Source organism: Peromyscus maniculatus, chromosome 9, assembly GCF_049852395.1.
Source record: "Peromyscus maniculatus bairdii isolate BWxNUB_F1_BW_parent chromosome 9, HU_Pman_BW_mat_3.1, whole genome shotgun sequence".
In the NCBI taxonomy this organism is placed as follows: domain Eukaryota; kingdom Metazoa; phylum Chordata; class Mammalia; order Rodentia; family Cricetidae; genus Peromyscus; species Peromyscus maniculatus.
In genome coordinates this window covers 35,748,721-35,769,406 of record NC_134860.1, presented here as the reverse complement: position 1 = coordinate 35,769,406, position 20,686 = coordinate 35,748,721, and the positions used below count along the sequence as shown (strand labels likewise).

At 43.8% G+C, this 20,686-nt stretch overlaps 1 long non-coding RNA gene across 4 annotated transcripts in view; it reads right to left on the bottom strand.

Moving 5' to 3' along the window:
• Positions 1–20,686, bottom strand: part of LOC143267308 (uncharacterized) — a 43,993-nt gene that overhangs the window by 3,404 nt on the left and 19,903 nt on the right. For 2 of the 4 annotated variants that reach the window (XR_013042303.1, XR_013042300.1), the window contains exons 7-10: positions 13,348–15,628; positions 10,876–10,991; positions 9,806–9,902; positions 6,602–9,642 (exon numbers count right to left, since the gene is read on the bottom strand). This is a non-coding gene — a long non-coding RNA (uncharacterized LOC143267308). Of the gene's footprint in view, positions 1–6,601; positions 9,643–9,805; positions 9,903–10,100; positions 10,992–13,347; positions 15,629–20,686 lie in introns of those variants that run through there. The other 2 variants (XR_013042302.1, XR_013042301.1) reach the window with 2 other exon arrangements.

Sequence of the window (20,686 nt, the reverse complement as noted above, 5' to 3'; positions counted from 1 at the left end):
CTGTGAAGATTTGTGTTGATATTTTGATGGGGATTGCATTGAATCTGTAGATTGCTTTTGGTAAGATTGCCATTTTTACTATGTTAATCTTGCCTATCCATGAGCATGGGAGATCTTTCCATTTTCTGACATCTTCTTCAATTTCTTTATTCAGGGACTTAAAGTTCTTGTCATATAGGTCCTTCACTTGCTTAGTTAGAGTTAACCCAAGGTATTTTACATCATTTGTGGCTATTGTAAAGGGTGATATATCTCTGATTTCCTTCTCATCCCCCTTTCATTTGTATATAGGAGGGATACTGAATTTTTTTTTTGAGTTAATCTTGTATCCTGCCACCTTACTGAAGGAGTTTATCAGCTGTAGGAGTTCCCTGGTAGAAATTTTGGGGTCACTTATGTATACTAACATATCATCTGCAAATAATGAAAGTTTGACTTCTTCCTTTCCAACTTGCATCCCCTTGATCTCCTTATGTTGTCTAATTGCTCTAGCTAGAACTTAAAATACTATATTGAATAAGTATGAGGAGAGTGGACAGCCTTGCCTTGTTCCTGATTTTAGTGGAATCGCTTTGAGTTTCTCTCCATTTAATTTGATGTTGGCTGTCGGCCTGCTGTAAATTGCCTTTATTATGTTTACGTGTGTTCCCTGTATTCCTGATCACTCCAAGACCTTTATCATGAAGAGGTGTTGGATTTTGTCAAATGCCTTTTCTGCATCTAGTGAGATGTTCATGGGTTTTTTTCTTTTATTTTGTTTATATGGTGTATTACATTGACGGACTTTCTTATATTGAACCACCCTTGCATCCCTGGGATGAAGCCTACTTGATCATGGTGGATAATTGTTTTGATGTGTGCTAGGGGTCTGTTTGTCAGTATTTTATTGACTATTTTTGCATCAATGTTCATGAGGGAGATCGGTCTGCAGTTCTCTTTCTTTGTTGCATCTTTGTTTGGTTTAGGAATCAGAGTAATTGTAGCCTCATAGAAAGAGTTTGGTAATGTTCCCTCTGTTTCTATTGTGTGGAACAATTTAAAGAGTATTGTTATTAACTCGTCTTTGAGGATCTGGTGGAACTATGCACTGAAACCATCTGGTCCTGGGCTTTTTTGTTGTTGTTTTTGTTTTTTGTTTTTTTGTTTTTTTGTTTTTTTGTTGGGAGACTTTTAATGACTGATTCTATTTCCTTAGGGGTTATTAGACTATTTAAATAGTTTATCTGGTCTTGATTTAACTTCGGTATGTGGTACCTATCCAGAAAATTATCCATTTCTTTTAGGTTTTCCAGTTTTGTGGAGTAGAGGATTTTAAAGTATGACCTGATGATTCTCTGGATTTCCTTATTGTCTTTAGTTATGTCCCCTTTTTCATTTCTGATTTTGTTAATTTGGATGTTCTCTCTATCTTTTGGTTAGTTTGGATAAGGGCTTTTCTACTTGTTCATTTTCTCAAGGAACCAACTCTTTGTTTCATTAATCTTTTGTATTGTTCTCTTTGTTTCTATTACTGATTTCAGCTCTCAATTTGATTATGTCCTGGCATCTATTCTTCCTGGGAGACTTTGCTTCTTCTTGTTCTAGAGCTTTTGGGTGTGCCGTTAAGTCCCTAGTGTGATATTTCTCCAACTTCTTTATGTGGGCCTTTAGTGCTATGAATTTCCTTCTTAGCACTGCTTTTATAGTGTCCCATACGTTTGGGTATGTGGTGTCTTCATTTTCATTGATCTCTAGGAAGTCTTTAATTTCTTTCTTTATTTTTTCCTTAACCCATTGGTGATTCAGTTAAGCACTATTCAGTTTCCATGAGATTGTAGGTTTTCTGTAGTTTTTGTTGTTGTTGAAATCTAACTTTAAACCATGTTGGTCTGGTAGAATGCAGGAGGTTATTCTAATTGTTTTGTATCTGTTGAGATTGCTTTTTGGCCAAGTATGTGGTCGATTTTAGAGAAGGTTCCATGGGGTGCTGAGAAGAAGGTATATTCTTTTTTGTTAGGACTGAATGTTCTGTAGATATTGATTAAGTCCATTTGAATCATGACATCAGTTAAGTCCTTTATTTCTCTGTTCAGTTTCATTTTGGGAGATCTGTCCAGTGGTGAAAGTGAGGTGTTGAAGTCTCCCACTATTAATGTGTGGGGTTTTATCTGTGATTAAACTTTAGTGATGTTTCTTTTACATATGTGGTTGTCCTTGTGTTTGGGGTATAAATGTTCAGAATTGAAACTTCATCTTGGTTGATCTTTCCTATGATGAGTATGTAATGCCCTTCTTGATCTCTTTTGATTGATTTTAGTTTGAAGTCTATTTTGCTGGATATTAGGATGGCTACACCTGCTTGCTTCCTCTTTTGTTTGTTTGTTTGTTTGTTTGTCCAGACAGGGTTTCTCTGTAGCTTTGGAGCCTGTCCTGTATTAGCTCTGTATACCCGGCTGGCATGGGACTCACAGAGATCGCCCTGCCTCTGCCTTCCGAGTGCTGAGATTACAGGTGTGTGCCACCACCACCCAGCATCCTGCTTGCTTCTTAAGACCATTTGATTGGAAAGTCTTTTCCCAGCCTTTTATTCTTAAGTAGTGTCTATCTGAATTTGAGGTATGTTTCTTGTATGCAGCAGAAAGATGGGTCCTTCTTTCATATCCATTCTGTTAGCCTGTGTCTTTTTATAGATGAATTAAGTCCATTGATATTAAGGGATATTAATGATGAGTGATTGTTCATTCCTGTTATTTTTTTGGTGGTAGTGTGTGTGTACTTCTCTTCTTTGGGGTTTACTCTGTGGTGTTATCTATTGCCTGTGTTTTCGAGGGTGTATCTGACTTCCTTAGGTTGGAATTTTCCTTCTAGTGCTTTCTGTAGGGCTGGGTTTGTGGCTAAGTATTGTTTAAATCTGGCTTTGTCTTGGAATGTCTTGTTCACTCCATCTATGACAATTGAAAGTTTTTCTGGGTCTATTAGTCTAGGCTGCCATCTATGATCTCTTTGCATTACATTTGCCCATGTCCTTCTGGCTTTCAAAGTCTCCATTGAGAAATCAGGTGTTATTCTGATGGGTTTCCCTTTATAAGTCACTTGGCCCTTTTCCTTTGGTGCTCTTAATGTTCTTTCTTTATTCTGTATGTTTAGTTGTTTAATTATTATGTGGCGAGGGGACTTTATGGGGGGTCTAGTCTGTTTGGTGTTCTATAGGCTTCTTGTATCTTCATGAGCATTTCCTTCTTTAAGTTGGGAAAGTTTTCTTCTATAATCTTATTGAACATATTTTCTGTGCCTTTGAGTTGGTATTCTTCTCCTTCCTCTATCCCTATTATTCGTAGGTTTGGTCTTTTCATGGTGTCCCAACTTTCTTAGACATTTTTGTTGGCTTTAGTGTTTTCTTTGACTGATGAATCTATTTCTTCTACAGTATCTTCAATGCCAGAGATCCTCTCTTCCATCTCTTGCATTCTGTTGGTTATACTTGCATCTGGAGTTCCCGTTTGTTTACTCAGATTTTCTATTTCCAGAATTCCCTCTGTTTGTGTCTTCTTCATTTTTTCTATTTCCCTTTTCAGTTCTTGGACTGTTTCCCTCATCTGTTTCATTGCTTTTTCATGGTTTTCTTTCAGGGATTTATTGTTTTCTTCTGCTTTATTTGTCCTTTCCTCTAGTTTTTTATAGAGTTCTTCCCATTTTTTATTTGTTTGTTCCTCCATTTCATTTTTAATTTCTTCTTTATAAGCTTCTAGCATCTTCATGATGTTATTCTTAAGGTTGTTTTCTTCTGCTTCTTCCATTTTGTGATGTTCAGGTCTAGCTGTTGGAGGAGGGCTAGGTTCTGGTGATGCTGTATTGCTCTTTATTTTGTTGTATGTACTTCTGCCTTGATGTTTACCCATCTCATTGTGGATTCGTTCTTGTTCTTATAAGCGCCCTTGGCCCAGACAGAGCTGACAGATTCAGGAAGCTCTCTCTGGTCTAGATGGAAGCTCTCTGGTCCAGATGGGAGCTCAGGGCTCTGGTCTTGATGGGGACTCCAGGCAGGATGGGAGCTGGGGGCTGGTCTCTAAATCTCAGGAAGTGGCTGGGGTCTCCAGTGGATGGGCATGGGGGCAGGGCATGGAGATTACAGGGTCTGCCGAGGGTCTTGGAGAAGGGGAAACTTCCCAGTGTGGGGGGGTCCTGCCCGATGGCCAGAACCTGGGGCCAAGTTGGGCAGGTCTTCCCCAGAATGGCTGGTGCCCAGGGATGGGACCTAGGGGCAGACCTCTCCGGGTATGACCCCAGGCACTCACTTCTTGTCTCTTTCTTTTTCTTTAAAGAGCACCTGTTCCTCCCTCCTGGGCCCATTTCCTCCACAGTTACTACAGGGCACATCATACTTATTTCAATGTCTAATTTCCTTTTGTACAGAAAGTGGATTACTGGCAGATGCCCTCCTTCCTAAGAAAGCAGAGATGGGTATTCAATCCTATTTCAGCCATCCATTGACATAAGGCTAATAAAAGTCATCATGACCATGAGATCTATAGCTAACCGAGATGTAACTTATGATTATTGTTACTCCTTCCTTTCACTCTCTAAGGGAACCATTTGCTCAAGAATATTAGTGAAGAGGGAATACGACTCTGATGGCTATTCTTGGTTGTCAATGTGAATTTTATATGATATTAACTAAAATCAAAATATAGAGAGCACATCTATGGGAGACTTCATTTGAAGAAGGAGGATCTACATCTAGTCCTGATCTTTGAGGTAGGAAATTACACCTTTAATTCATTCTTTAACCCAGATGTAATCTGGACCACTCCTTCTGCTGGAAGCATGTATAATGAAATGGAAGAAGGAAGAGTTACTCTTTCTCTGCTTGCTCTTGCCTTGCTAGCACATACATTTCTTCACTGGCATTAGAATCTACTTCTTTAAGATTATAGCATAGACTACAGACAGCTAAGATATTCAGTCCTGTGGACTGAGCAATTAATGGATTCTTGGACTTTCCATCATAGCCAGCCCTACTATGGTCCCTACCGTACCACAGCCTGGAAGTCATTCTAACGAATCCCTTTTCTAGATATAGAGAGTTTCAGGTTATAACTTCTGTTACCCTATGAGCCCTGAATAATACACCAGGCATGTAGAGAGGATATTCTAGAGCAGTTTGTGTCTCAGCTATGTCACAAATTCCCAATGGTCACCTTCCTGTAACTATTCTTCAGGTGATGCTTTGGTGTTGGCTTTCTTGGCTCCTATACCATCTCAGTAATGACAGTAAAACAGAGAAAGTCCCACATCTCTCCAATGGAATGCAGAGTAATACAATTAAATGAGAGCCTCAGATGGAGAGATTCTAGGATAAGTGAGGAATGGAAACAACTTTCCATATCTTAGCTTTTGTGGGCCATGACCAGGCACCCACACCCACATGAAGATCAGAGGACAATTTGTCAGAGGTTTGTTGTCTCCTTCAATCATGTGAGTCCCAGGGAAGAAACTAAGGCCCATAAGCCTGGCAGTAGGTACCTTTGCCCACTGAGCCATCTCTCCAGCTGATCACATTATCCATGGAACTGAATGAGCTTTATATATAAATTGATGTTCTGCATGTATATGTGTACCTTATTTATGAAGAGTAGATTCTTCCACCCTTGTATAACAACACCAGTTTGGCACCCCACAGGATTATTTCTTCCACACATTAACTCTCTGATTCAGTCTCAGAAGTCAGAACAGGTCCAGGGGAGTTTCACAAGAATAAAGTACTCATCTGGAAGGAACCCTTCCTCAGTATACAGTGAGATCTGCTGTGGGAAAAGAGCAGCATCAAATATCCCTCTCCCTTCCTAGCCTTGTACAGGCATGCTTTCCATCAGAGGACATGGCTTTTGCTGCAGGCTTCATCCACTCTGGCTGGTCTGAAGCTTCCTCCCAACACTTAGCTGGAGCATCAAGAGGAACTCCTAACCACACCTACACCACCAGGATGGTATTCTCAGTTCTGAATTTCATCAGATGGCCCTAATCTGCAATGTCATCCAGGATGAGATGTGAGAGATCTGCTCCAACCCTGACAATAAGTGATGCTGGAGCAGGATCCTGAACCCATGAACACCTTGCATGGAAGCATGGCATCCTAAGACAATTACCATGCCTACATTATATTTGTCCATACTGGACTCCCTAAATTTCTTGGGTCTGATTCATTCCAACTAATACAGCACACATGGCTAGAAGGACAAAAGTCAAGTCTAGGCAGGGGCTGAAGAGATGGCTCCTTTACTTTGAGTAATTGTTTCTCTCCTAAAGAACCAACAGGGCAGCTAAAAAGCCTTTTTAACTCCAGTTTCAGGTAGAATTTGATACCCTCTTTGGTCTCTGGGGGAATTGCATACAGAAACACCCATACATATAAATAAAAGAAAGAAATCTTAAAAAAAAAGCACTGTTGCACTAATGCATCATGAAGGCCAACAGTAGCAAAAAAAAATAATGTCCCAAAGTATCTTTGAATTCAATCTGTCTGTTATGAGGTTATCACTGAAGCTATATTTAAAGAAAACCAGAGGAAGATAGCTCCACTTTTTTATTTGTTTTTATTTAAGGTTTTATTGATTTTCTGTTAGTTTCACATCATGCATCCCAGTCCCACTCTTCCAACTACCTGTTTCTTGAATCTGTGCTCTGCCCTTGATACCTCCCATCTAAAATTAAAAAAAAATTCAAATAAAAACGGAAATCCCAAAACCAAAGAAAACAAACAAGAATCTTGCTGAGGAATCTGTACTGTGGTCCAGTGAGTCACACATTACATCCTTTAGTCTATGCATCTTTTCTTGTAAGTGTTCTGGCCTCTGATTTCTACTACACTGTCAATAATCCACCCTTACTTGGACTCCTCTTGGATATAGAATTGATATCTGTGTCATGGAGATCCTGTAGCTCTGATCTGCAGATCTGGGCCCTTCACAGGCTCCTGCAGTTCATAGAAGAAGAGGGTGTTAGGGTGGAATAATTTATAGCCCTTCTTCTGAAACTGGGTGGTAGCTGAGTTAGTGAGGCCACCAGCTGTCCCTCATCTTCACACCCGAGCAAGCGCTCTAACTCTGTCCCAGCTAATTCACTAAATGCAGCAGGCAGAATGTACAGAGGCCAATTCTCCTGCTCTCATGCTCTCCTATTTGGCTCACCCACTCTAAGAACAGAAGGACCAGCTCTACTGTTTTGGACAGGCAAGGTGTTGTGCCCACTCTCCCAATTGTTGCCATTGGAAAGGGGTAGACCCACCTCTTCTGTTCTCATGCGCCAGAGGTCAACTCTCCCACCAGCTTCAGAAAGCATATGCTCAGGTGTGGAAGGCATCTTTTCCTCACCCTTGCCAACACAGGTCAGAAGGGGAGCAGAGTCAGCTCTTCTGCTCTCACACCCTCAGGACCAACTCACCTGCACCACCACTAACAAGGTCAGCTCTACATGCTGCTCCGTCCAGGTGCAGGACCCACTCTCCAAGTGCTGCAGTTGGTGAGGGGCAGATCCAGTTCTCCCCAGTGCTGCAGCCTGTGAGGGGCAGGGTTAACTCGTTGAATCCCTATCCTGTCTTCAGTGGTAACAGCTACTAACACCAACATAAACTGAAGCTCTGGCAAGGTAAATGTTCCAGATATGGCCATTAGCAGCAACCAAGACTGGGAGGACACCATAGCCCCTGGTGGAAGCATTGGCCACTCAGAGCTGTATGGCCCTGGAAGAAGCACAGCCCTTGAGACTGAGATGGTTCTGTATGTCTCTTGGTTGGCAACAGAGGCCACAGACACTGGCTGCATTTGCAACTTGGATCCAGACACGGTGCTAGGCTGCTTGCTGGGCCTGGATGTCTCCATGGCCCTGGTTGGCAATGCAGGTCACTCAGATCAGCATGGACACAGCAGCAGGACCCAAGTGGGTCCATGTGGCAGCCCATATTCCAGGCATCTGCACTGTCTTTGATGGCATCCGGAGCCTGAGACATCAATGCAGACCCTGGTTTCAGCAGAGCCATGGACCCAGATGTGGCCCTTGGCAATGGTCCCGGCACAGAGGTCACAATGGTCCTGTGTGGCAGCACAGTCCTCTAAAACACACACATCCTCATGGGATCATATCCCTTTGACAGTACCATAATTACAGGTGGTGACCCAGACTGAAGGCACCTGCTGAGCCCTCAGTGGTAACAGGAGTCACAGATACCAAAACAGATGCCCAGAGCTGTGTCAAGGCCATGGACAAGATATGGCCCTTGGATGCCCTGGCAGGGGCATCAGCAAGGCCTGATGGCAAACAGGACTCTGGTTTTTTGCATACTCCCTTAGTAAATGTTTGGATATCCTGTGAGGCATTAAAACAGTACTGTTGTGTTTCTCATTAATATGGTTCACATGATCATTTCATGAAATGTGTAAACAGAATACTATAGTTGAGGGATAGCTAAATATACAGTCACAAGAATACAGTATGGATCCCTTTGTCATCAGGAAATGGGTATACACTGAATTGGCAACACTATCCACATCCAAAGCCCTGTGTATCCCTGGCTTGGCTGGGAACTCACTATGTAGCAAATACTGGGCACACAGACTTCTGGTGTTAAAGGAGGTTCTGGAGTTACAGGATGGAAACCTCACACAAGATATTAAGAGGGAAGAGTTTGAAACTGTCTGTCTAGAAGAATTTGACCTCAAGACAGTCCACGATAGATTTCCCATCACATAGAGAGGGACAGCTAGACCGCCAGAGCCATCGACATTAAACTGATAGAAAAAGTCTTGCTCACCAACATCTCTGCCCTCCATGTTGTAGTACCCCTCACAGAAGCCACATTCTGCTGAATGTTAGGGTTCTCAGTGATGCTTTCTTTTCTTCAGGAGCACTGAGTCAACAGACCCATGGATCTAATGAGGGTTGGATCACCTAGAGGTCACTTGGTGTTTGTCTCATTAGTGAGATCACAGCTAAAATGGGTGTCTTCGTTGAGGGTCCTTAACCCTAAGGGTGGAGAATGTCACATGATCAAGACGTCTGGGACTTCTTTGGCCTCCTTAGTTTTCCCTCAAGAGCTGCTGTCAGAGAAGGAAAGACCATCAGATCTAGAGCAGCCTGGCTGGGACACAGCTTAGACAAACTTTGAACCCAGAGCAATGCTGACCAGGGAAATAGGTCTTAAGAGTGAAGAGTGAGGAATCACATTTTTATTAATAAAAATACAGTCATTTTACTCAATAGGGGCTTAAAGGGAGCACAATGTAAACAGTAAACAGCCTTATCAAAATACCAAACAACAAGAACAAAAGAAAGAACAAATGAATTCAAAACCTCAAACCATAACAAAGAAAACCAAAAAACCCAAAGGAAACAAAACCCAACAAAAAAGTAAGCTAAGCAGCTTGGTTAATTAAAAGATTAGGTTAATTATGCAACAGACTTTGAGGCACAGTCCGACAGAGTGTGGCTGGCCTTAGAAACATGGTAGGAAGGCAGTTGCAATTGTAAAATGCCTTTTCAAAGCAAATATAGCCATGCCCCATGGGACTTTGTAGGGTGTCTTCTGAGGAGGAGGCTTCCATCCTAGGGTGGAGAACACCATGGGTTCAAGTTGTCTATAGCTTCTTGGCCTCCTCAGTTCTCTCAAAGCTGTTGTGTGAGAAGGAAAGGCAATCAGTCCAAGAAGCAGCCTGCCTGGGCCACAGGCTAGACAAAATCAGGGCCTATTCACACTGGAAGCCAATGTCAAGAGACTCCAGTCCCCATGAATGCCATGGTTGCAGGGTTTGGAATGCAGTGGTGGCTCACTTGCCTGTGATACTTCCTGCTCCTGCTGCAGCAGCTCTGTCTGCAGGAGGCTCTCATCCTGGGCTGTAACATGGTCCAGGTCATGCTGGAGATTTTCTGACCTAGAGGAGGAAGGCAGGTAGGGAACAGGCCTGGTGGGGACCTGCTATGTCAGCTGTTTAGCCTGAACCAGCTGTAGTCACTGGAACAGTCCAGCATGACCTTTCAGCTCAGGTCATTCCCTGCATTTCCCAGGAGTGTAGTGTCAAGGTGCACCTTATCCTGGATTTTATTCTGTGTTTTAAAATCTGCTGGAAGACAAATTGAGAACTATATCTTGCTGGACAAGAAAATCGACACATTTCTCCAGTTGACTAGATACATTGTTTTGAGAAAACATAACAATGTATCAATGTCTGAGTGACACTTCAGAGCAGAAGTACATGGCCCTGATTAGATACCAGGTGAATAATAGCAACATGAGAAACTGAATGTAGTCCCTCTAGAGAGCCTACAAAATAAAATCAGTGAAGGTCATGATTATTCCTACAGCACAGAGACCTGCCTGAGTTCAACACCTCAACCCGTAAATAATCTTATGTCCAGAAAAATCTTTTCTCAGGAGACAGATGCACACTGCAGAGAGCCTGTAATCAGCAGGAGTGTGCTGCATGCAGAGCTACCCAAAAGTAGGAACTTCTCTCTAAAGGCGATGTTTTTGAAGGAAAATAAAGTAACAGGAGCACACACTGTCCTTCAAAACTAACCCTCCTCTTGCTAGGTTGAGGACTACCATAGGGAGATTTGTGGGGAGACATGGGGGATACTGAGAAGATATAAGATCACAGAAGGGAATAAGGGGTACACACTCCTCAGAAACACGAAGGTTCAAACATAGAGTTTCCTGGAGAAGTTCTTGTTAACTGGGCTAGCACAATACACTGAGGTGATCTTTCCCTCACTGTGGCTGAGAGTCATCCAGATGGGGAGAATCCCCCCCCAAAAAAAACAAAAACAAAAACAAAAAAAAACCCAGAGATCCAGGTACAGGTGACCTACATTGTTCTAACTGCTCCTCCCAGCTTGGGCTCCCACCTCATTTCAGAGACACTGAAGTGATGTTGCAGCTTTTCTGCCAAGTCCCTTTGCTGGGTGACCAGCTCCTTCTGATTCAGCAGGCCCTTCAGTCTTTCATCCAGGTTTTCTTGCTCCTGTTTTATTAGAAGATTGTGTTCTCAGAGAAGAGTTGCTCACTCACATTCACACACATAAAGTCAGGAACACACACAAGTACATGTATGCACACATACAAGCACACTGTAATGCACTAACACATTCAATCTCCCTGCCAATTCTAATAAAAGGAGAAATCATCAAGAATACTATTGAGAAGAAGATAAACTTTTGTTGGATGAGAAATGAAAACAGTGGGCATGAGAGATAGGCACAGTACTTTCTCAATAAAGTTGGTCTCCACCATCATTAAAAATATTTCATGAGTAATTTCAGAGAAAAACAAACACATGAGTTTACACATTCACACACATACTTGCACTTGTAAGCACCCATACTCCCAACACACACATAAGCACTTACCTCTTCACATACAGGAAATATGGGCACACACACACCCACTCACCCACAGGAGGTCATATACAGAAACCAAAGGAACACTAATGTCCAGATAATAGCCAGCATTCACACACAGAGAGAGGCTCACCCACACAGATGGACAGAAATGCACACACACACACACACACACACACACACACACACACACACACACACACTTCCTGAACCTATAATGGCCAATGAGAGAACTGCTGCCTTGCAGCTCCTTTTCTGCTGCAGGGGGAGGTCATGGGTCTTCTCTGCTGTGTACAAGGCTCCTAGACCCAGTCAGGATCTGCTACCCTGGCCTGCACTTACTTTTCCTTCCATGAACTTTATACATCCACAAACTTACTGATCACACAGGTTTAAAATTAATTCATCATAGTCTCTTCACTAAACTTACCCTAGCTCCTCCAAGAAGACCTGGATAGCTCAAATGAAAGAGAGTGACCATGGTCAACACCCAGGAAGTTTTCAACAGATTACAGTAAATATGGTATAAATTCAGCCCCAATTACAGTCAGAAGGAGGCCAGCGACATAACATGCAGTACTTTCCAGGAACCCAGCACTCTGCACAACTATGAGAGGGAATCGGTGCTGAGACACAGCCATGCACATGATATAGTCAGCAACATAATGTCAGCAAGGAGATGCACTGTGGGATTCCGTGTTGTGAAGCCAATGAGACAAACAAGACATTTCCTGTGGTGTTAGCTCTGTGTAGTGAAAAGGAAGAAGTCTAGTTTTTATTTTTAAAATGGCTGTATTGTTTGATTTTTGTTATTTATTAAAAACACACATATACCAAAGCAATAAAAGTGTATAAACACAAGAGAAAGCTACTCACTCCTTTTTCTTTCTGAGCAATTGAAACTTGTGACAATTAGATGAGACAAAACAAGACAGAAGGCCCCATTGAAGAACAGGAGATCTAGAGTGCTGGCCAGCCAGGGGAGCCCAAACAGAAAATTTTAGGTTCAGTGAATGACCTTGGTTCGAGGGAAGAAGAGAGTAAGCAACTGATGACAACATGGGGTTTCATTATGTAGTCTCTGAACACACCGGTCTATGTACACATTTACATACACCTAAGGATCACACACAGACAACAGGAATCAAGAGCAAGCAGAAAAAAGAAAAGGATATCATATTGAGTGGACAGATGAATTTAGATTATGCACATCAGATGCTTCAACAGAGACCACAACACAGGTATCCATTCCCTGGAGACTAAAAATGCCTAGGGTAGAGCACACAGCTTAGTCAAACTATGTTGAGGTGATTGGAGAAAATGTTCTCTTCAAGTCTCAAATCTGTAACCCCAACCCTCAGGGTGTCAAAGTCCTCCCACATCTGTGGTCATTGAGTCAGCTCCAGACTGGAAACTCCAGGATGGGAGAACTGCCCAGCACCACTCACAGAAAACAGGGCTGACAAGCTGATACTCAGCTTCTGACAGTATGAACCAAGACTTAAGCTAAAGAAAGTGAACAAAATGGGATGCAGGAAGAAAGGAGAAGCCCACATGCCACCCTAAAAGTTGACAATGAAAAACATTCACTTGACATTGGCCTAGTGCTCTAGTCCTTGCATGCTGCTTCCTACTTATGATCTCACATGACCCCAGAATGCAAATGAGCCACAGGCCACTGACCTAATTAATGAGAGCTCTGTGGTATTTTCCAATTAGCTCCCTGCATAACAGATTCTAATATAATGACATGTAGGTGTGTGGTATCTCACAGACCCATCTCTCTGAATATACTGCACTTCCAGCAGAGCAGGAGGGTGGCTTACTAATCAGCCAGTATCTAGCAAGAGGCTAACTCTATGAAAAGACGTGTGAATGATCACAGAAATGGATTCTGGATGGGTGGGTGGATGGTTACAGGGGTGTCTCTATGTTTATGGTTGAACAGTTGGGCAGCCTGCCCCAACTGCCTCAGCCTACCTGCTGCTGCTCAGCACAGGGGTCACAGATCTTCACATGGGCCTCCTTCAAGAGCTTCTTCACCTCCTCACAGATCTCTTGAAGTTCATTCTGCTCCTTCTACAGCAATATGTTCTGGAGTCTCAACCCATGTACCTTCTTTTTTAGCTGAGTACACTCTCGTAGGACGCGGCCATTGAGGTAACTAAACAATCACCAAAACATGGTGAGCCAGAGTGAGCCTCCATTTGCCATCCCTACCTCCAAGTACCACCAACCATGAAAAGTTGGCGGTCCCTAGACAGCACAAGAATGGAGCTCTCAGTAGCTGAGCCAGCATCACCAAATGTAGGACAAATCCAGAGAAGAACCAAATTCCAGACAGATTCAAACGACTTCTGAAAATCCTGGTACCAAAAGGGATCTTGTCCCTCTGAGAACAGGGTGCAGTCCACACCTGTGCTTAACTGTTCCTGATATTGGGAAAGCACCAGCAGGTAGAGGGGAAACACTCTCTGAAGGAGGGCAGAAGTCCCAACAGGAATAACTGCTCTCTACTGATCCCAGGCAAAACAGATCTGAGAAGGCCCTGCCAGTGCCCAGAGAACCTGGGCTGCCAGATATCCCCATCATGGTGGAAACCATTTTTCTGTCCTAGGGCTCCTGAGTTGGGCAGGACAATAATAGGAGGGCCTCAGTGCTTTTTCACACTTTGCAAAACTGAGTCCAAGAGGCACAAATTGAAGGGCCATAAGGCAGGCTACTGGCTCAGAGGCACACAGGCTAGAACCAGAGCCCTCACATTGGGTCAAGGAAAAAGAAGGGCAGAAACAATCCCTCCCAAGCTATTGGCCACTTACCTAAAGTATTCAGTCTCCTCAATCAGCCCCTTGCACTTGTCCAAGGCATCACTAATCTCCATGGGCAATTTATGGAGATCTGACATCACCTGCTTGTGTTCTATTTCAAGCATCGCAATTTCGAAATTCTGCCTGTGGTAAGGCATGGCCCCAGGAGAAAAGAAGCCCATGAACTCAACAAGAATCACATAAATGAGGGTGTGTCATGGACTACTCCAACACAGTGGATGCCACATCCTGGCATTTAAACACTGGGACCTCCTGGTTCTTAGTAAACATCCTATCCTGTCCTCAGGACACAACAGCCAGGAGGTTTAAGGGGTTGGGGCCATTGCTGCAAGCACCCTCAGTGGGCTGGAGCCTTAGATAAGCACTCTAAGAAGTTCCAAGGATTCTGTGCCACAAATCTGGACATACAAGAAACCTATGATAATATTTCTCCTGTATCCAGAACAGGGATTCTCATTCTTGGTTGCCTATAACTACCAGAGAACAAGAACACACAATTATATTTCCAAGGAGGTGCCCCAACTTCAGGATGGTTTTATAAACTGCACAGGTGATTCATATGTTCTACCGAGGTGAGCACAGTGAGCAGGATGGTGATGCTCAAAGTGGGGTTCCCTTGCTTCAATAGTGGTATCACCTGGACCTATGTTAAATTCTCAGACCCTTTCCCAGCCCCAAGACTCTCAGAGGCACACACACATGGAAACACACACACACACACACACACACACACACACACACACACACACACACACACACCACATGAAATCAGGATGCCCAAGAAATGTTGAAATGTGACAATGTCACAGAGTATAAGAAGACCAGAGGGGAGCTGTGATGAGCTCCAGGCCTTCCAGCCACACCCTGAGATGGATTAATGGACCAGAGCCCTCAAGCTGCTGCCAGGAGCTTTCAGACATTCATCTGCTGGTCAAGTACAAAGACTCTCCACAAACTCACAGCACCTAACATCTCCCACAAGCTAACACCTGTCAAGGACTCTTGAAATCTATGTCCAGAGTTCACACACTACCTTCTTTACCCCGAGACTGAAATTCAGGCCTCAGGAACTCCTTTTCATTTGGAGGAAGCAAAACAGCCTGTGTCCCCATCTAATTCCAACCCAGGCTCCAAGTTCTGCATCTCAAAGGAACTCATGAAAATTAATTTAGGCAGCAGGACACCCTGGAGTTTCAGGTTCCTGTTCCTCAGGAAACCTGGGATTGATACTGTGGTGTCAAGATGGTCAGCAGAGAACTGGGCATAATGACTACCTGTTGTTCAAATCCTTGTTTGTATAATTGGCCAGGATTCCACGCAGCTCATTTCTCTCACATTCCATATCATGTAAGCGAATGGTGAGTTTATGTTTTTCAACTGCTGCTCCTGCTCAGTGATGGTGGAGAGTTGGGATGGTGACACCGCAGTAGTCCCTGCAGGTAGACAAAGACAAATGAGCATGTATTCTTGAATGGCATAGGACCAGGAGAGTCCATGCTGAGTTCCAAGAAGAAACCTAAAGAAGAGAAAAGCTAGGAACCCAGTGAAGCTTCGGAACAGCAGGGCAGCTATCCTCACACTGGGGCCCCTGAGCTCTGTCTCTGTCTTCAACCACTGTGGATAATCATGTGCCTCACTCCCTAGTGCAGTCCCATGGCCCTGGAAGGCATGAGGTAGCCCAGCTAAGGAGAAGTGAATGACATTGTCAGCTCACATCTGATGTGATGCAAGTAAGGCCTGTTGTCCCTAGAGCTTAGAAGCACCAAGTCATCATCATGTGTGTCTAGGACCAAAAATTTTGAACATGTGTTATGTGGCCAAAGGGGGTTTCCCTCCCTTCCTACTGGCATCAGATTTCCATGGAAACTGAAGGAATCCACTAGGATGACGTGCAGCAACACCCTACCCAGAGAGGGACAGCTCAGTGGTCCATCTGTTTCTCCCAATCCTCTTTCTCAGTCAGAAGGAATTGAAGTAATTCCCAGAAAAGCAGCTGCAACCTGGACAATTCATGGCTCTCCTAAACTAACCTTTAGAAACTCTTGACTCTGGGTCTGCTCTTTAGAAAGCCAGAGGAGCTGGACTGGCCCATTGCTACCCAGAATTTCCCAGCTGCTGAGCTCTACTACTAGAAATATCAGCTCAAGTTCACCTCCTCCAGAAAGCGTCTTGTCCCCTGCCCTGTACTTACTGTGCCTTCCCCAGAACCATTTATTTCTCCAGGTTTTACACTGAGACCAAAGGCCAGCTTCCTTCTGCCTCTCTCTCTGGTCTCTCCATGTTCTCCATTCTCTCTCCCAAGCAGCCTGCTCAGTCTTGCCAACATGTCCATGGGAACTGAAGGAATCACCCACAGTCATTGGTGTTGCCACAACACTGGTGACATCACAGAGAACACCAAGCACTCTCCATGATAGAATAGAATCTCCATGGAAGGGATGATTAGTGTCACCCCCGGCAGTCCTCATTTATCCACTAACTAGCTCTTCTGCATTTCATCAAAACCATGTTGCCCTTCCCAGCAGCCTTCCCAGAAACACAAGGGAAGACCTTCAGCACCTCCACCTTACAAAGCCAAAGATCTCTTTCTGTTTCATTAGAATATTTTCACTACTTCATGTATGGGAAGTTGAAGACTCACTTCAAAATACATCCCAGGCAATGCCTGGCCCCTTCTTGAAATCTCTAATCAATAACATGAGAAATAAATATTGCTAGGGAATTAAGTCAAAATGGTGGGAAGGAAAGGTCGATCCCCTGATGTCAACAAGCACATTGTGGAGGATTCACAAGGCTGTTACAGTATGTGGATATGGTGGGAGGTTGTGGGTGTCCTGTCAGAACAATGAAATGTCCCTTAGTTAATCAGAAAAATTTCCCTGAATCAACACCGCAATAAATTCAAGCCAACACGATATTAGCAAATTTGTAATCAACTAGTGACATGTAAGGCTGGAGATGATAAGAACTGGGACTCTCCAGGTGAGCCCTGAGACACAAGAGCAAACACTCCCAGGAAGAGTGATGGTCCATTCCTGCACTCAAGTGTGAGGAAACATGAATAGCTAGTGAGAGGCCAGACAGAGATATGTAAGGACAAATGTGTCACAGTCAAGGGGACAATATGTAGTGTGTCACTATTATGTTGCTTTACTTAGAGCTACACAAAGACTAAATCTTGATGAGGATCCACCTGTAACAATGCACATGCCCTTAGGAAGGAAAGGGGTGCAGCAAGCTTAAAGAATACTCATGGGAGCATGAGAAGGGCAGGCAAAGGACACAGGAGACATACGAGGGGTCCTTTGCCAGAGACCTTTCCAGAGCCACACATCACACTCGTGAATTTGCTGGCAGTCCTGAATTGAGGAGCTAGCAACATGTTCAGCCTGGATTGCAAATTCTTCAGAAGACTGGACTGTGGTCTCAGGAAGGTACTTGGTGGAACCAAGAACAAATGAGTGATCTGGGGTAAACCATGTCCATTCATATGCTATATCACACTGACAACCTAATTAGACAAAGTTATGTATCTCAGTAATTGCCTAGTCTAGAAGTAAAAGCACAGTACCTGCCCTATGCACTACCTCATCTCAGTCAAACCTGACCCACTGAAAGATGCTCAGGTAGTAACTGACAGATGAGTCTTTGTCCTAGCAATTTCTCAAAGACCAGACTTGAGTCTCCCCCTCTGTGGATGTCAGTTCTCCCATCTCTCTATAGGGAGGTGGATGTCTCAGAAGTCAGTAGGTTTCCTCTGTCTCTCTAGACAATGTAACCCAGGGGACATCCTTCTAAAGCTTATTCACAGCTACAGAGAATGCTCTGTAGCTTCGGAGCCCTCAGCCAAGTGCTTTGAGAAACCAGAAAATTGCTACTGTCACACTCAGGTAGTGTATAAATGATCGCCTCACTTGCTCTACACTTCAGACTCTCATGTTAATGGGGAAACCATGGGGGGGTGCATCATCACTGATAGTTCAAGACACCCAGAGCTAACAGGATGGGGACAGTCTCAGTCCAGGTCCACTGAATCTAACAGCTCTCAGGCTGAACTGCAGACCTGTACGCCATCAACAGTTGGTATTCAGAAACCTCAGGGGTCATTTGAAGGCAGCAGCATTTAGTATTCCTGCCCTGATAGTGGTGAGATGTAAAGCATGAGAAAACCTTAGGCTTTGTCAGTGCAGTCTCCTTTCCCTATTATTATTGGCACACAACTAAAAAACTCCAGTGTGTGTGGGAGGGAACACAGTTATAGTACAGAAATCTTATTAGTTTCTCTGTGCCTCCTTCCCAACTCAGAGTGAAAGCAGATGACACCCACCAATGCAGCTAAAGGCTTGTCAATTCCTGAATCTGTTAAACTAACCATCATGGATCCTTGATCTGGGTCTGCTCTTTAGGAACCCAGAGCAGGATAGGCCTATTCCTTCCCAGAAGTTCCCAGATCTTGAGCCCTAGCTCTGGAAGGCTCAAGCCCATCACATCCAGAAAGCTGCCCAGCCCCTCCTCTGAACTCACTGTGTCTTCCCCAGCACCAGAGATTTCTCCATGTTTTCAAGTGAGACTTAGGGCCTGCTTCTTTCTTCCTTGCTCTGGTCTCGCCGGGCGGTGGTGGCGCACGCCTTTAATCCCAGCACTCGGGAGGCAGAGGCAGGTGGATCTCCGTGAGTTCAAGGCCAGCCTGGTCTACAAAGCGAGATCCAGGAAAGGCACAATGCTACAAAAAGAAACCCTGTCTCGAAAAACCAAAAAATAAAAAATGTTTTCCTGTGAGACCTAGGGCCTGCTTCTTTCTTCCTCGCTCTGGTCTCTCCACGCTGTGTATTCTCTCTCTCAACTAGACGCCTCAATCTTGACCACATCTCTGTAGGGGAACCTTACAGCAGTGAACTAATGTCCTAAGCTCATGTGGTGTTGCTACAACACTAGTGACATCACAGGGGATTCAAAGAGCTCTCCATGATACAGTAGAATTCCAGAGAAGGGACTGCTGATGTCATTAGGCACAGCCATTGCTTGCTTGCAAATTCTTCCTGAACTGACCAGAACCTGAGGTTTCCTTTCCAGGAATCTCTTCTGTGACACAGGGAAAGCTATTTAGCTCCTCCTCCTTTCAAAGCTAGAAATATCTCTCTGCTTCATTAGAATCTTTTCACTACTTCACCCATAAGGAGTTGAAAGCTCATTTATAAACACTGACAATAGTTGGCCCTTCCCATTTTATGGGGAGGCTACATACTACCCCTACATTTCCCCCAAATACTCTTGAGTAGGAGCAGTAGGAATTACTTAGAAGTACAGACGACGGAGAAACAGAAAGAAAATACAGGATAACCTCTAGAAGGCCTGGCTGTCTCTGCCCTAGGGTATTTAAAGGAACACCAAGGGGTGGAGCAAAAGATCTCCCCCCAACACAGCCAAGTGCAGACCATCTCAGGCACCTACACTCAGGCCTGTGGTCCAATCATCCTCTCTATGCAGACCTGCTGGGTAAAGCCACTAAGAAACCTGGAAATAGGCTCCAACACCATTCTAATATCCATACCCAATAATATGAGAAATAAAGCATGCCAAGAATTGGTTAGGATGATGTAGAGGAGGAGAATTGAGTCCCCTGAAGTAAAAAAGCACCTAGAGAAGGGTTAGGTTAAAGGAAGGTGGCCATTGGAAATTTGTAAGTGACCTGAGACTCTTATGACACACAAACTGTTCTAGAATGTCCTCTCTACATGCCTGGTATATTAGTCAGGGCTCTGTAGCACAACAGAATTATAAAATGAATCTTTCTATGTATTGAAAAGGGATTTGTTATAATGACTTACAAGCTGTACCCTGGCTAATACAACAATGGTTGGCTATGAATGAAAAGTCCAAGAATCCAGTAGTTGCTCAGTCTACAAGTCTGGATGTCTCAGCTGTCTGCAGTCTATGCTGTAATCTCAAAATGGATGCTCTTATGCCTGTGAAGGAATGGATGTGCTAACAAGGTGGAGGAAGCAGAGGAGGAAAAGCTTCCTTCTTCTGGGTCCTTCCATATGCTTCAAACAGAAAGCATAGTCCAGATTACATATTGATTAAAGATCTGAATTAAAGGTGTGACTTCCTACCTCTAAGATCTAGACTAGAAATAGATCGTCCTACTTCAAATGAAGCAAAAAATGGCCCATATCTGTGCCCTCTATTTTCTGGGTGTCAGTTGACCTTAGATGTAGGCACATTGACAACCAAGAACAGCCAACACAGTCGTATTCTCCTCTTCACTGATCCTCATGAGCAAATGACTTAGAGAGTGAAAGGAAGGAGTAAAGATGATCCAACATCACATCTGGATCACCTGTAGTTCTCATGTCATTAAGATGTTCAGTGGCCTTTTCATGACCATGGATGACTAAAATAGGATGAAATACTAGTCTGGTTTCTTGGGTAGGAGGGATCAACTAGAAAGCCAGTTACAAAAGAATCCGGTCTATCTCTATAATTGAAGA